A 16219-nucleotide genomic window follows, 5' to 3' on the forward strand; every position below is an offset into this window, starting at 1 on the left:
TTATTTCCTTTACCCATATCTTAAGTTTTGAACTAAAATATAAAGGTACACTGACTGAATACTGTGCTTCTGTTTGGGGTGATGGCTTTTTTTCATGATGGGCAGATGCTAATCTCAGGGATTGCTTACTGATGATCTAGTTTCTCACAGTCTGACAAAACAAGGTCTAGTGGAAAAGGGGATGGTAAACTATTTCAGTATTCTTGCCTTGAGAACCCCATAAACAATATGAAAATTATATGACTCTGAAAGAGGAACTACCTAGGTTTGTAGGTGCCTAATATGCTACTGGAAAGATGCTACTGGAAAGGAGCAGAGAAATAGCTCCAGGAGGAATGAAGAGCTTGAGCCTAACTGAAAACAATGCCCATTTATGAATATGTCTGGTGGTGGAAGCAAAGTCCAGTGCTATAAAGCTCAGTATTGAATAGGAACCTGGAATGTTAGGTCCATGAATCAAGGCAAATTGGAAGTGGTCAAAAGGAGTTGGCAAGAGTGAGCCCTGATATATTAGGAGAGAATGAACTAAAATGGACTGGAAGAAGTGAATTTAATTCAGATGGTCATATCTACTACTGTGGGCAAAAATCCCTTAGAAGAAATAAAACAGCCCTCAGAGTCAACAAATGAGTCTGAAATGCAGGACTCATGTGCAATTTAAAAACTACAGAATGATCTCTGTTCATTTCCAAGGGAAACCATTCAATATCACAGTAATCCAAGTCTATGCCAAAACCATTAATGATGAAAAAGCTGAAGTTGAATAGTTCTATGAAGACACACAGACCTTCTAGAACTCACACCAAAAAAAAAAGATGTCCTTTTCATCACAGAGGACTGGAATTTAAAAGTAGAAGTCAAGAGATACCTGGAGTATCAGGCAAGTTTGGCCTTGGAGTACAAAATGAAGCAGGGCAAATGCTAACAGAGTTTTGCCAACAGAACACTCTGATCATACCAAACACACTCTTCCAACAACACAAGAGACAACTCTATACATGCCCATCACCAGATGGTCAATACTAAAATCATATTGATTATATTCATTGCAGCTAAAGATGGAGAAGCTCTATACAGTCAGCAAAAATGAGACCAGGAGCTGACTGTGGCTCAGATCATGAACTCTTTTTTTTTTTTTTTGAAAGTGCTGCACTCAATATGCCAGCAAATTTGGAAAACTCAGCAGTGGATCATGAACTCTTTATTGCCAAGTTCAGACTTAAATTGAAGAAAATAGGGAAAACAACCAGGCCATTCAGGTATAAACTAAATCCTTTATGATTATACAGTGGAAATGACAAATAGATTCAAGGGATTAGATCTGATATTGTGCATGAGGAACTATGGACAGAGGTTCATAACATTGTACAGGAGAGAGTGATCAAAACCATCCTCAATAAAAAGAAATGCAAAAATGCAAAATGGTTGTCTGAGGAGGCCTTACAAATAGCTGAGAAAAGAGAAGTGAAGGGAAAGGAGAAAAGGAATGCAGAGTTCCAAAGAATGGCAAGGAGAGATAAGAAAGCCTTCCTAGGTGATAACTGCAAATAAATAGATGAAAACAATAGAATAGGAAAGAATAGAGCTCTCCTCAAGAAAACTAGAGATGCCAAGGGAACATTTCATGTGAAGATGGACACAATAAAGGACAGAAGTGGAATGGACCTAACAGAACCAAAAGATATCAAGAAAATGTGGCAAGAATACACAGGAAAACTATACAAGAAAGATCTTCATGACCCAGATAACCATGATGGTGTGATTGCTCACCTGGAGCCAGACATTCCAGAATGTGAAGTCAAATGGGTCTTAGGAAGCATCACAACAAAGCTAGTGGACATGATGGAATTCCAACTGAGTTCTTTCAAATCCTAAAAGCTGATGCAGTGAAAGTGCTCAATATGCCAGTAAATTTGGAAAACTCAGCAGGGGCCATAGGACTGGAAAAGGTAAGTTTTCATTCCAACCCCAAAGAAAGGCAATGCCAAAGAATGTTCAAACTACAGCACAAATGCACTCACTTCATATGCAAGCAAAGTAGTGCTCAAAAATTCTCCAAACCAGGCTTCAGCAATATGTGAACTGTGAACTTCCAGATGTTCAAGCTGGTTTTAGACAAAGGCAGAGGAACCAGAGATCTTTGAACTGTGGTGTTGGAGAAGACTCTTGAGAGCCTCTTGGGCTGCAAAGAGATCAAACCAGTCAATCCTAAAGGAAATCAATCTTGAATATTTACTGTAAGGACTGATGCTGAAGCTGAAGCTCCAATCATTTGGCCATCTGATGGTAAGAGCTGATTCATTGGCAAAGACCCCAAGGTTGGGAAAGATTGAAGGCAGGAGGAAACGGGTCTGACATAGGATGAGATAGCTGGATGGCATAACCGACTCAATGGACATGAGTTTGAGCAAGCTCCAGGATATGGTGAAGGACAGGGAAGCCTGGCTTGCTGTAGTCCATAGGGTGGCAAAGAGTCAGACATGACTGTGTGACTGAACAGAAGCCCAGTTTAATGACAACAAACCTATAAAACATCAATGGTGATTCACATCATTCCTAAGTACAGTTTACTTGAAGTAAAAAATTCTATTTCACCTCACATGCATTTTTTTAGTGAGTGTATTTGAAAGTCACTCAGTCATGTCAAGTCTTGCGACCTCTGCCAGCCTCCTCTGTCCATGCAATTCTCACAAAATACTAGAGTGGGTAATTATTCCCTTCTCCAGAGGATCTTCCCAACCCAGGGACTGAACCCAGGTCTCCAACACTGCAGGTGGATTATTTACCCTCGGAGCCACCAGGTAAGCCTATATGAGACATATTAATTCCCCTGCTGAGAGGTCGCCACCCAGATAGTAAGTACCCTCTTTCCCAATTTAATGCAAAAGTCCATTTCAAAACAAATCAGTATATTAATAGAAAAATTGTTTGTTTGAAAATCCCTCTTAAACGATAATCCCTGAAGAATTTCAGAAAAAATATATTTTTCTAACAATGAGTAATATAAATACATTTTTAAATGGATTAATACAAATTTTCTCCATGTTAATAAGAGAATAAGAAATAAGGCCAACTGATTCATAAAATATTTTGGCAAGTGTCAGCTGAGATCTTGAAGTAAATATATGAAACAAATATTATACCACAGTGGGAAAATACTGGGTAATATTAAAAAAAAAAAAAAAGACTGTCAATTCTTTCCACCAGCAGACTTGCTTTGTTACTTGGAAATTTCATATACAATGCACATATTTTGGTTATACCAAGAATAAGAGAAAATGTATCAAAATTTTGCACCTTATGCTGAAGTTATGTCCTATTAAAAGAAAAAGATTAATAGGCAAAACTATGGAGACAGCAAAAAGATCAGTAGTTGCAAAGTTAAGAGGGAGAGAGAATGAATATGAAGAGCACATAGAATTTTTAGGGCAATGGAAATACTCCAAATGATACTATAATGGTGAATACATGTCAGTATAAATTTGTTTCAACCCAGAGAATATTCAAAACCAAGGGGAGACCCTAATTTAAAGTATGATATTGAGTGATCACAGTATATCAATATAAGCTCATAAATTTTAGGAAATGTAACACTCTGGAGGGGGATCTTGAAATTGAAAGAACTATGCATATGTATACTTTGCCAACAAAGGTCTATCTAGTCAAGGCTATGGTTTTTTCCAGTAATCATGTTTCGATGTGAGAGTTGGACAATAAAGAAAGCTGAGTGCCAAAGAATTGATGTTTTGTTGGAGAAGACTCTTGAGAGTCCCTTGGACAGCAAGGAGATCCAACCAGTACATCCTAAAGGAAATCAGTCCTGAATATTCATTGGAAGGACTGCTGCTGAAACTGAAATGCCAATACTTTGGTCACTTGATGCGAAGAACTGACTCATTTGAAAAGACCCTGATGCTAGGAGAGATTGAAGGTGGGAGGAGAAGAGGATGAAAAAGGATAAGATGATTGGATGGCATTGCTGACTCAACGGACATGAGTTTGAGTATACTCGGGCAGTTGGAGATGGACAGGGAGGCCTGTCAAATAGTGCAGGCCTGTCCAATAGTACATAAGGTCACAAAGAGTCAGACACGACTGAGTGACTGAACTGAACTGATGCACATGTATAGGCAAGGGGTGTATGGAAAACTTACCTCCTTCTCATTTTGCTTGAACACAAAGTTGTTCTTAAAAAAAGTCTAAAAACTAGTTTTAAAATATTTTTAATTTAGTTAATTTAACATTTCTATATATATTTATATTATACTATAGATGCTATTTTTGAAGTGATGCTTAAGACAAAAATATGACTTTTAGAAATTTAAATAGAAATATACCCATTTCAACAAAGTCTTTATATATAAAAATGAAATTTGTATAAGTACAAAATATAATTACAGGATTCACTATTATCAAAGTAAAAGTTAATGTCATATCTAAGTAGCAGTTTTACATTTAATTAAGCAGTTTAAATTGTTCTCAGTATTATCAGTGTATTATATTTCTTCATCATAGTTATAACATAAGTAAATCTCATTGATCTATATTCTCCAACTTCCAGTATCTAGTATTGATACTTTCCTTTCTGGTGGAGAGAAACATTAAAATACCTTTTAATCATCCATCCTGTTCTCCCAGGTGTATTATGCCTGGTGGAGGAAGAAAACAGAGTTAGGAAAAGTGGAGGTGGAGTTTTTAAAGATTGTGAAGGCTTAGGCGCTGCTGATAACCTCCAAGTAAGCACACACAAACCTAAACTTGGGTGCCACTCCAGAGTCAGATACCATCTCTAGACAGTGTTGCATCTCTTCATTGACTCAGCACTGACCAGTGGACGGTGCTGTGATGGGAATAGAGCTGCTCAGGAAACCCAAGCCACCATAGCAGGGCAGTCACATTTGCAACAAAGCACTGAATTGGATGCCTGTGGTTATTTTGTGCCTGTGAATGTGTTTATTTCAAGTGTGCTTTCAGATGATTGTATATCTGACTGGAACACTAAAACTTAACGAGGAAAGATTCAGGACCTGGAAAATATTGGCTTCCATTATTCCATCAGTAGTAGTTTTCTTATAACACAGAAGAATTTTAAGTAAGATTCTTTTCTCTTTTGTTGTAGTATATATAAATTCCCCTTAAATATAGTACTCTGCATGATATTAGGTTAAACTTATTAATATTATTTGCATGTCTTCAATTACTTTTATTATAATGTAATGAGTAGATAATTTACAGGAAGAAAATAGTTAGAGATCATAGATTGTCAAATATGAAATCTTTCAGTATGAAAAATATTTTAAAACATTTTGGTAAGTATGTCTATATGGCAAATACTAATAATAATGTCAAATAATGGCAAAAATGTAAGTATTAACTCTCAACTGCTGTCTGGTAAATATCAGTAACTTGTTTGTTTTTTTTTTCTCTCACATTATCAGACAGTGGTTAAAAATCAATGGCAAAAGCACGAAGTGGTGGGCACCTGACTCTTTTGCATCTTTTTAGAGGAAAATTATCTGAAATTATTCTATTAAAGCACCCAGCTGCTTTCTGTTTTAGCATGTAAAAATTTGACCCATCTGCAAAACTTGGCATTCATCCCAATCTTTTTTGAGGACAGTGAAGCTTCTTGAAACTCAAAAATATCAGTTCTTTACCCAGGGAAATCAGCAAACTCAGATCACTTTCATTCTGAACCGTAACAGACAGACTCAGTACTAGGTGCCCCTTGCTTCATTTTATTTTTGTTTAAAAACTGCCAACTGTCATTGATTGTCATTTCACTGTGAAAATTTGACTAAGATCTTGTGACAATACAAAACAAACAAACAAACAAACAAAAAACCTTGTAAATGTCAGGACTGGGAATGATTTTGTAAGATTTTGCAAAGTGCCAATCGTTCACTTAACTAATTTTGAAGTTATAGTCTCTTATACCAAGAAAACCTCTTAGATATTAGGCCAGTAAGAGAACAAGACCCTGGGGTACAGTACTTGCCCAAGGTTGCTTACTTGGTGATAAAGTAGAGTCTCTACTCAGTCTAGTGCTTGTTTCAAAAGGCCTCATCAGTGTTGCTGGCCCAAAACTTGGCTTTCTTTGCCCATCGAAGTCAAATAAAAATTTCAGAGACAAAATTTGGAGAAAACAGGAAGCTAGCTTTAATTCTTAGCCTGTGAAGAGAGGGACACAATAGGCATATGCCACAGGAAGTGTGCCTCGCCTTGATGAGGAGTCTAGGGACTTCTATCAGATGAGGGCTCACAGTCAGGAGTTGGTGATGAGGAACAAAGGCATTATGATCTTGATTTCTTACTCTTGCATTGTCATAGGCTGGCATCAGTAACTCAGTAATTGAGTCTAGCAGTTTGGCGGTTCTGTGCCCTTCTTTCTGATCTGTAAAAAGAAGAACTATGAGGGGAAGAGTGCTGTACAAGTAAACACTAGATACAGGATGTATTTAGCACAGAGTCAAAGGAAAATAGGTGCCAAGTGTAGCACATGCAGAGTTAGGGGGCAGAAAGGCAAACTTAGTTACAGACATTCAGAGTTATGATGATGTTCAAGCTGGTTTTAGAAAAGGCAGAGGAACAAGAGATCAAATTGCCAACATCCGCTGGATCATCGAAAAAGCAAGAGTTCCAGAAAAACATCTATTTCTGCTTTATTGACTATGCCAAAGCCTTTGACTGTGTGGATCACAATAAACTGTGGAAAATTCTGAAAGAGATGGGAATACCAGACCACCTGATCTGCCTCTTGAGAAATCTGTATGCATGTCAGGAAGCAGCAGATAGAACTGGACATGGAACAACAGACTGGTTTCAAATAGGAAAGGAGTATGTCAAGGCTGTATATTGTCACCCTGCTTATTTAGCTTCTATGCAGAGTACATCATGAGAAACGCTGGACTGGAAGAAACACAAGCTGGAATCAAGATTGCCGGGAGAAATATCAATAACCTCAGATATGCAGATGACACCAGCCTTATGGCAGAAAGTGAAGAGGAACTAAAAAGCCTCTTGATGAAAGTGAAAGAGGAGAGTGAAAAAGTTGGCCTAAAGCTCAACATTCAGAAAACGAAGATCATGGCATCTGGTCCCATCACTTTATGGGAAATAGATGGGGAAACAGTGGAATCAGTGTCAGACTTTATTTTTTGGGCTCCAAAATCACTACAGATGGTGATTGCAGTCATGAAATTAAATGACACTTACTCCTTGGAAGAAAAGTTATGACCAACCTAGATAGTATATTCAAAAGCAGAGACATTACTTTGCCGACTAAGGTCCGTCTAGTCAAGGCTGTGGTTTTTCCTGTGGTCATGTATGGATGTGAGAGTTGGACTGTGAAGAAGGCTGAGCGCCGAAGAATTGATGCTTTTGAACTGTGGTGTTGGAGAAGACTCTTGAGAGTCCCTTGAACTGCAAGGAGATCCAACCGGTCCATTCTGAAGGAGATCAGCCCTGGGATTTCTTTGGAAGGAATGATGCTGAAGCTGAAGCTCCAGTACTTTGACCACCTCATGCGAAGAGTTGACTCATTGGAAAAGACCCTGATGCTGGGAGGGATTTGGGGCAGGAGGAGAATGGGACGACAGAGCATGAGATGGCTGGATGGCATCACAGACTCGATGGACATGAGTCTGAGTGAACTCCGGGAGTTGGTGATGGACAGGGAGGCCTGGCGTGCTGCGATTCATGGGGTCTCAAAGAGTCGGACACGAATGAGTGACTGAACTGAACTGAACTGAAAGTAAAAAACAAAGAAAAGAAAAGAAAAAAAACCTAGGAATGTTCAGACCTGCTCACTATTCTCTGTCTTCTTTGTCCTCAGGAAAGGGAAAAAAAAAACTCATTCCTTTTTTTTTTCTTTTTCACTGCAACATCATCCATCATTTTTTGGAAATCCAACAATGCATGTGATTATCTCCATATCTCTAAAAACATTTAACTAACAGCACGTATTGACTAAAGAATTAAATAGAATTTTGTTTGGATCACAAGGAAATATCCATCTTGGTTGTGTTTTGACAAAGTTTAATGGATGTTCAATTTACTTGGACTGTTTTTCCAGTATACACTTATGAAGGGAATAGTAAAAATATAGTTGTAAAAAGTATAACCATACCACATGGATATTTTCTGCTTCTTTGTATGCTTATTTGCTTTTCAAATTAAATAAGGTATATAATACTTAGAGCTTAGAAAAGTGTCAGGCACATTAAAAACACCCAATATTTTAGTTGCATCTGTTTCTTCTTCTTTTCAAGCTATGCTTATCTGTGAAACCATTATTATAATGATTGTGCTTACCATTATTGTCTGCCATTTATATATTTTTATTATTTTTTTTCCTTAAAGTCCCATTTATTTACAATGGGATGTTAGTTTCAGGTATAGAGCCAAACACCTATTTACATATATGTATATGTGTGTATATATATACACATATATTGGAGAAGGAAATGGCATACATACATATACATATATATGTGTGTGTATGAGGCAATGGCACCCCACTCCAGTACTCTTGCCTGGAAAATCCCATGGACGGAGGAGCCTGGTAGGCTACAGTCCATGGGGTTGCGAGAGTCGGACACGACTGAGCGACTTCACTTTCACTTTTCAATTTCACGCATTGAAGAAGGAAATGACAACCCACTCCAGTGTTCTTGCCTGGAGAATCCCAGGGACGGGGGAGCCTGGTGGGCTGCTGTCTATGGGGTCACACAGAGTCGGACATGACTGAAGCGACTTAGCAGCAGCAGTATACCTATATATATATATATATATATATATATATATATATATATATACATACACATATATATAATTGGAGAAGAAAATGGCAAAATGGACAGAGGAGGCTGGTGGGCTAGTCTGTGGGTTCACAAAGAGTTGGACAAGACTTAGAGACTACAACATATATAAAGTAACATATATAACAACAACATATACAACAACAATATATAAAAAAGCTGGCCAAGAAAAACATACTGTATAGCACAGAAGAAAATTGCTTCTATCACCAGTCACATCCACAGCTGGGTATTGTGTTTGCTTTGGCTCCATCCCTTCATTCTTTCTGGAGTTATTTCTCCACTGATCTCCAGTAGCATACTGGGCACTTACCGACCTGGAAGTTCCTCTTTCAGTATCCTATCATTTTGCCTTTTCATACTGTTCATGGGGTTCTCAAGGCAAGAATACTGAAGTGCTTTGCCATTCCTTCTCCAGTGGACCACATTCTGTCAGACCTCTCCACCATGACCCGTCCATCTTGGGGAGCCCCACACGGCATGGCTTAGTTTCACTGAGTTAGACAAGGCTGTGGTCGATGTGATCAGATTGGCTAGTTTTCTGTGATTATGGTTTCAATGGGTCTGTCCCCTGATGCCCTCTTGCAACACCTACCATCTTACTTGGGTTTCTCATACCTTGGTCATGGGGTATGTCTTCGTGGCTGCTCCGGCAAAGTGCAGCTGCTGCTCCTTACCTTGGACAAGGGGTATCTCCTCAGGGCCGCCCCTCCTGACCCTGAATGTGGAATAGCTCCTCTCAGCCCTCTTGCACCTGTGCAGCCACTGCTCCTTGGCCAGAATCAAGGCAAATTAGAAATGATCAAACAGGAGATGGCAAGAGTGAACATCAACATGATAGGAATAAACAAACTAAAATGGACTGGAATGGGTGAATTTAACTCAGATGACCATTATATCTACTACTGCAGGCAGGAATCCTTTAGAACAAATGGAGTAGCCATCATGGTCAACAAAAGAGTCCAAAATGCAGTACTTGGATGCAATCTCAAAAACGACAGAATGATCTATGTTTGTTTCCAAGGTAAAACATTCAATATCACAGTAATCCAAGCCTATGCCCCAACCAGTAATGCTGAAGAAGCTGAAGTTGAACGGTTCTGTGAAGACCTACAAGACCTTTTAGAACTACCACGCCCCAAAGATGTCTTTTTCATTATAGGGGACTGGAATGCAAAAGTAGGAAGAAACATATAGAGTAACAGGCAAATTTGGCCTTGGAGTATGGAATGAAGCAGGGCAAAGGCTAATAGAGTTTTGACAAGAGAACACACTGGTCATAGCAAATACCCTCTCCCAACAACACAAGAGAAAACTCTACACATGGACATAACCACATGGTCAACACCAAAATCAGATTGATTATACTCTTTGCAGCCAAAGATGGAGAAGCTCTATACAGTCACCAAAAACAAGGCTGGGAACTGACTGTGGCTCACATCATGAACTCCTTATTGCCAAATTCAGACTTAAATTGAAGAAAGTAAGGAAAACTAGTAGACCATTTAGGTATGACCTAAATCAAATCCTTTATGATTATGCAGTGAAACTGAGAAATAGATTTAAGGGACTAGATCTGATAGACAGAGTGCCTGATGAACTATGGAATGAGGTTCGTGACATTGTACAGGAGAAAGGGATGAAGAACATCCCCATGGAAAAGAAATGCAAAAAAGCAAAATGGCTGTCTGAGGAGGCCTTACAAATAGCTGTGAAAAGAAGAGAAGTGAAAAGCAAAGGGGAAAAGGAAAGATATAAGCATCTGATTGCAAAGTTCCAAAAAATAGCAAGGAGAGGGAAGAAAGTCTTCCTTAGCAATCAATGCAAGGAAATAGAGGAAAACAACAGAAGGGGAAAGACTAGAGATCTCTTCAACAAAATGAGAGATAACAAGGGAATATTTCATGAAAAGATGGGCTCCATAAAGGATAGAAATGGCAGGGACATAACAGAAGCAGAAGATATTAAGAAGAGGTAACAAGAATACACAGAAGAACTGTACAAAAAAGATCTTCATGACCAAGATAATCATAATGGTGTGATCACTCACCTAGAGCCAGGCATCCTGGATGTGAAGTCAAGTGGGCCTTAGAAAGCATCACTATGAACAAAGCTAGTGGAGGTGATGGAATTCCAGCTGAGCTATTTCAAGTCCTGAAAGATGATGCTGTGAAAGTGCTGCACTCAATAGCCAGCAAATTTGGAAAACTCAGCAATAGCCACAGGACTGGAAAAGGTCAGTCTTCATTCCAATGCCAAAGAAAGGCAATGCCAAAGAATGTTCAAACTACTGCACAATTGCACTCATCTCACATGCTAGTAAAGTAATGTTCAAAATTCTCCAAGCCAGGCTTCAGCAATACGTAAACTTCCTGATGTTCAAGCTGGTTTTAGACAAGGCAGAGGAACCAGAGATCAAATTGCCAACATCCGCTGGATCATCAAAAAAGCAAGAGAGTTCCAGAAATCTATTTCTGCTTTATTGACTATGCCAAAGCCTTTGACTGTGTGGATCACAATAAACTGTGAAAAATTCTGAAAGAGATGGGAATACCAGACCACCTGATCTGCCTCTTGAGAAACCTATATGCAAGTCAGGAAGCAACAGTTAGAACTGGACATGGAACAACAGACGGGTTCCAAATAGGAAAAGGAGTATGTCAACTTCTATTTAACTTCTATGCAAAATACATCATGAGAAACACTGGACTGGAAGAAGCACAAGCTGGAATCAAGATTGCTGAGAGAAATATCAATAACCACAGATATGCAGATGACACCACCCTTATGGCAGAAAGTGAAGAGGAACTAAAAAGCCTCTTGATGAAAGTGAAAGAGGAGAGTGAAAAAGTTGGCCTAAAGCTCAACATTCAGAAAATGAAGATCATGGCATCTGGTCCCATCACTTCATGGGAACTAGATGGGGAAACAGTGGAAACAGTGCCAGACTTTATTTTTAGGGGCTCCAAAATCACTACAGATGGTGATTGCAGCCATGAAATTAAAAAACACTTACTCCTTGGAAGAAAAGTTATGACCAACCTAGATAGCTTATTCAGAAGCAGAACATTACTTTTGAACAAAGGTCCATCTAATCAAGGCTATGGTTTTTCCAGTGGTCACGTATGGATGTGAGAGTTGGACTGTGAAGAAAGCTGAGCGCTGAAGAATTGATGCTTTTGAATTGTGGTGTTGGAGAAGACTCTTGAGAATCCCTTGGGCTGCAAGGAGATCCAACCAGTCCATTCTGAAGGAGATCTGTCCTGGGTGTTCATTGGAAGGACTAATGTTGAAGCTCAAACTCCAATACTTTGGCCACCTGATGCAAAGTGTGGACTCATTGGAACAGACCCTGATGCTGGAAAGGATTGGGGGCAGGACAAGAAGGGGATGACAGAGGGTGAGAAGGCTGGATGGCATCATTGACTCGATGGATATGAAATGAGTAAACTCCAGGAGTTGGTGATGGACAGGGAGGCCTGGCATGCTGTGCTTCATGGGGTCTCAAAGAGTCGGACATGACTGAGCAACTGAACTGAACTTCACTTAGTATGATAATCTCTAGATCCATAAATGCTGCTGCAAATGGAATTATTTCATTGTTTTATGGCTGAGTAATATTCCATTCCAGAGTGCATGTGTGTGTATGTGTATATATATATACACATGCACACACAATCCTCTTTATACATTCTTCTGTCTATAAACATTTAGGTTGCTTCCATATCTTGACTATTTAAATAGGGCTTCTATTAACATAAGGTGCATGTATTTTTTTTTTTTTTTTGACTTATAGTTTTTCCAGATATATGCCCAGGAGTAGGACTGAGGAATCATATAATAACCCTATTTTTGGTTTTCTAAGGAACCTCCATACTGTTCTAGCTAGTGTCTGTACAAATTTACATTCCCACCAACAGTGTAAGAAGGTTCCCTTTTCTTTCCACCATTTTTAATTTGTAGACTTGCTTCCTTCGCAGTAGTCCACACATTACACTACTGTTGCTCAACATTCTTACATGTTTCAGAAACATTTAAAAATATAGTTTATGTTTGACTACTTCCCTGCTGCTGCTGCTGCTGCTGCTGCTAAGTCTCTTCAGTCATGTCTGACTCTGTGACCCCATAGACGGCAGCCCCCCAGGCTCCCCCAGCACTGGGATTATCCAGGCAAGAATACTGGAGTGGCTTGCCATTTCCTTCTTCAATGCATGAAAGTGAAAGTGAAGTCACTCAGTCATGTCGCTCAGTCATGTCCAACTGGTAGTGACCCCATGAACTGCAGCCTACCAGGGGATCCTCCATCCAGGGGATTTTCCAAGCAAGAGTACTGGAGTGGGGTGCCATTGCCTTTTTCACTTCCCTGTCAAAGACAAATTTGCATACTATAAATTCAAAATTATTGACCTAAAATATAATGAGTGTGTCAAAAATCATTAGACTTTTCCCACAATTTTAAGTACAAGTTTTCTATGACTTGCATTTGTATGCCTTATCTATTTATGAAAGCCACAGTTTTACTTCTCAGGAATAGTCTGTTATTTTGAAAGCAATTTATCAACTATGTAAAATCATTCCCTAATTCAGATTTTTATAATTATTTCAGCCTGACAACTGCTCAAGAGAGCAGCAAAAATTAGTACATTATTAAAGTTACATATTTATCTCATAATAGAAGCATAATATATAAAAGAAAACATTTAAGTAGCACCATGTTACCTATGAATTTTGAGTGTGAAATGAATTTGTTACTGAGGCTCTGGAATGCAAGACATTTTTTTTTTCAGTAAGTTGTTCTCACTCAGATTTTATCTTAATTTGAATTTAGAATAGGTCCATTTAGAGAATATAATTACTATTATTTCCATAAAAACTTACCATTATCAGCTAATTTAAAAATTTAAATAAATTGAATCAGTCTCCAGGAGCTGTTGTTACAAAAATAGAATACCCATGCAAACTATTAATATGCATGAAATAATACATTTTAGAAAAGGGTAATATGATATTGTGATTTATAATAAGAAATATACATTCAGTCTTCATCCCCTTCTGCCACAGAACTCTAAAATTCTTGAAATTTCCTAAGTGATAAGAGCCATAAAACTTTATTTTGTTATTCATAATAAGCTCCTTCAACTGCACTTGAATTTATGTGAATAAGGTGACTTTTAGATATTCCCTAAAAATGGAGGCTGGTTGCCAGGGGAACCACTTGTATTAGAGGATGGGAACATCCCATCTCCTGACCCCTTGACCTCTAAGGAGGAGAAAGGCACTACAAATTGAGTCAACCACCAAGGCCAATGATTAAATCAAGTTGCCTATGTAATGAAGACTCCAAAAAGCCCCACAAGAATGGGGTTCAGAGAACTTCTAAGTTCATGGACACTTGGAGGAGCTGGGAGAGTGGAACTCAGAAAGGGTATAGAAGCTGTGTTCCCCTTTCTGTGTATCTTTCCCTCTACATCTCTTCCATCAGCAGTTTCATGAGCTACTTTAACAGATAGTTCATGATCAGAAGCGAGTGTGGGAACCTCCAATTTGTGAATCAGAGATATAGGTAAAAAATTGGACTTGGCTGCTGGCCACTGGCAAAAATAATAAGCACAGTTCATTACTTCGTGGTTTTATTGTACTTTGTACTTGTATTTGCTTAAACAAAATGACTGGCTTATGAGATACATTGAATGAACTTTATTACCCATGGGATATGTGGTGTACATCCTTCAGAAAAATTAAAAAGAAACAAAGGGACTGGTTTGGGGAGAGGGATTAGATGAGGATTGGTGGGTAGTAGTCTGTGGGACTAAACCTTTCACCTATGGGATCTGATATTATCTCTAGGTAGACTGAATCAGAACCAAATTGACTTGACATTCAGCTACTGTTGCAGAATTGCTTTGTACTCGAAAAATCCTCACAAATTTGGTAATCAGAAGTGAATTAGTTAATTGGAAATAGAGGAATTGCACAAAGGAGAGTCTTTCCTTTACAGATACTAAAAGATAAACTGAGGTATATTAAATTTTTGAAGAGTATATTTCAGAAACATCAGTGTGATTTGGACACAGCCAAAAAAAGTGATTGAGGTGCTCCATGAGTAGGGGATACATGAAAAGCTTTTTAAAATAAAGCAAACTGGGAAGCAAAGCAAGGGAGTTATTTGGTTGGCTCTAGCTTCACCAATTGCCTTTCTTGGGAAAATCTAGTTGGCTGTTTATGATTAGTTCTATTAGTTCTTCTTAAGTTTTGACTTCTTATCCTTAAGACATTTAGAAAAATTGACTCTAGCTTAGGTTGCATTTAGCTTAAGTAGCCTGAGACTCATGGCCTTGTTCAACTATTTTTTAACTCAGGCAAATAAATGTATGTAATATTGCTGAAACTTTACCCATGTTTCAGAAATATTTAAAAACAGAAAATGCTTTTATGTCTTATTTTCTCAACATCATATACCATTATAAAGATGATGCATGAAGCTATTCACGTGGAGATGTATGGATTCATGCCTTGATTTGTGTACTAATGTTTAATAACATGCTTTTATGAAATTACAAAAAGATTCATCATGCCTTTGGCATTATAGCTTCTTCTGAAATCTGTCCAAACTTTGTATATGTTGAATACATACACAAATTCATAAATGATATGCTTGAATTTGGACATTAGGAATTGAAATTTATGTAGCTAAATATGGCAGAGACAAGTAGCCTGGGCCATTTGGATGGTTTTTTCCCAAGCAGTAGATCCTAGGAAATTTAATTTCCCATCTAATGTAAAAGCATATCATCTACTCTTCCTAACACACTATGGATGATCTCTTGTTGGGAGGATGCCCAATTATGCTGCAGCATAATTAACTTAAGCTGTGATCTACAGAAATAAATAAAAAGGGATTCCTGAGCTCATTTCCGGTTTGGCATCAGGTATTCAAGAGCCTCTGCTTGCTGATGCTCATGACAGCATTCATGAAGGTCTCTTAGAGCAATCAACCTCCTGACTTTCCCAGGGCACCCAAAAGACTATGTACATGGATGATGTGTAGGGAGCTGCAGCCGAGTCATTGATGTCTAAGATTTTATCCACATTTGATCACTATGGATCTGATCTGAGCCCTGGTGAGAGATCTTACATTGTCTTAACCTGTAAACTGGAGCTGGGATAAAGGGATCAGAGTCAAGTGTACCCTACAGTATTGCACAGGCAAGCTATACACAGACAACAACTGCAACATCATCAACAACAACTATAACTTTTCCAATGAAATTTGTTCTTTTGTTTTTATAGAAATTTAAATATTGCTTTTGCAGTAGACACTTATCAGTCAAATCAAGAAAGATATTTAGCTACTACCATACATACCAGTGTATGGTATGCAAGTAAAGTCCCTTACTTTG

At 38.4% G+C, this 16219-nt stretch overlaps 1 long non-coding RNA gene across 1 annotated transcript; it reads left to right on the forward strand.

Annotated features, from left to right (window-relative positions):
• Window positions 1-368: 368 nt before the first annotated feature.
• Window positions 369-10782, forward strand: LOC120865401. Its single transcript, XR_005721388.1, has 3 exons — window positions 369-472; window positions 4975-4980; window positions 10772-10782. It is a non-coding gene; the product is annotated as an uncharacterized LOC120865401 (long non-coding RNA).
• The last annotated feature ends 5437 nt before the right edge of the window (window positions 10783-16219 follow it).

Source organism: Oryx dammah, unplaced genomic scaffold (genome assembly GCF_014754425.2).
Source record: "Oryx dammah isolate SB20612 unplaced genomic scaffold, SCBI_Odam_1.1 HiC_scaffold_6, whole genome shotgun sequence".
NCBI classification, from domain to species: domain Eukaryota; kingdom Metazoa; phylum Chordata; class Mammalia; order Artiodactyla; family Bovidae; genus Oryx; species Oryx dammah.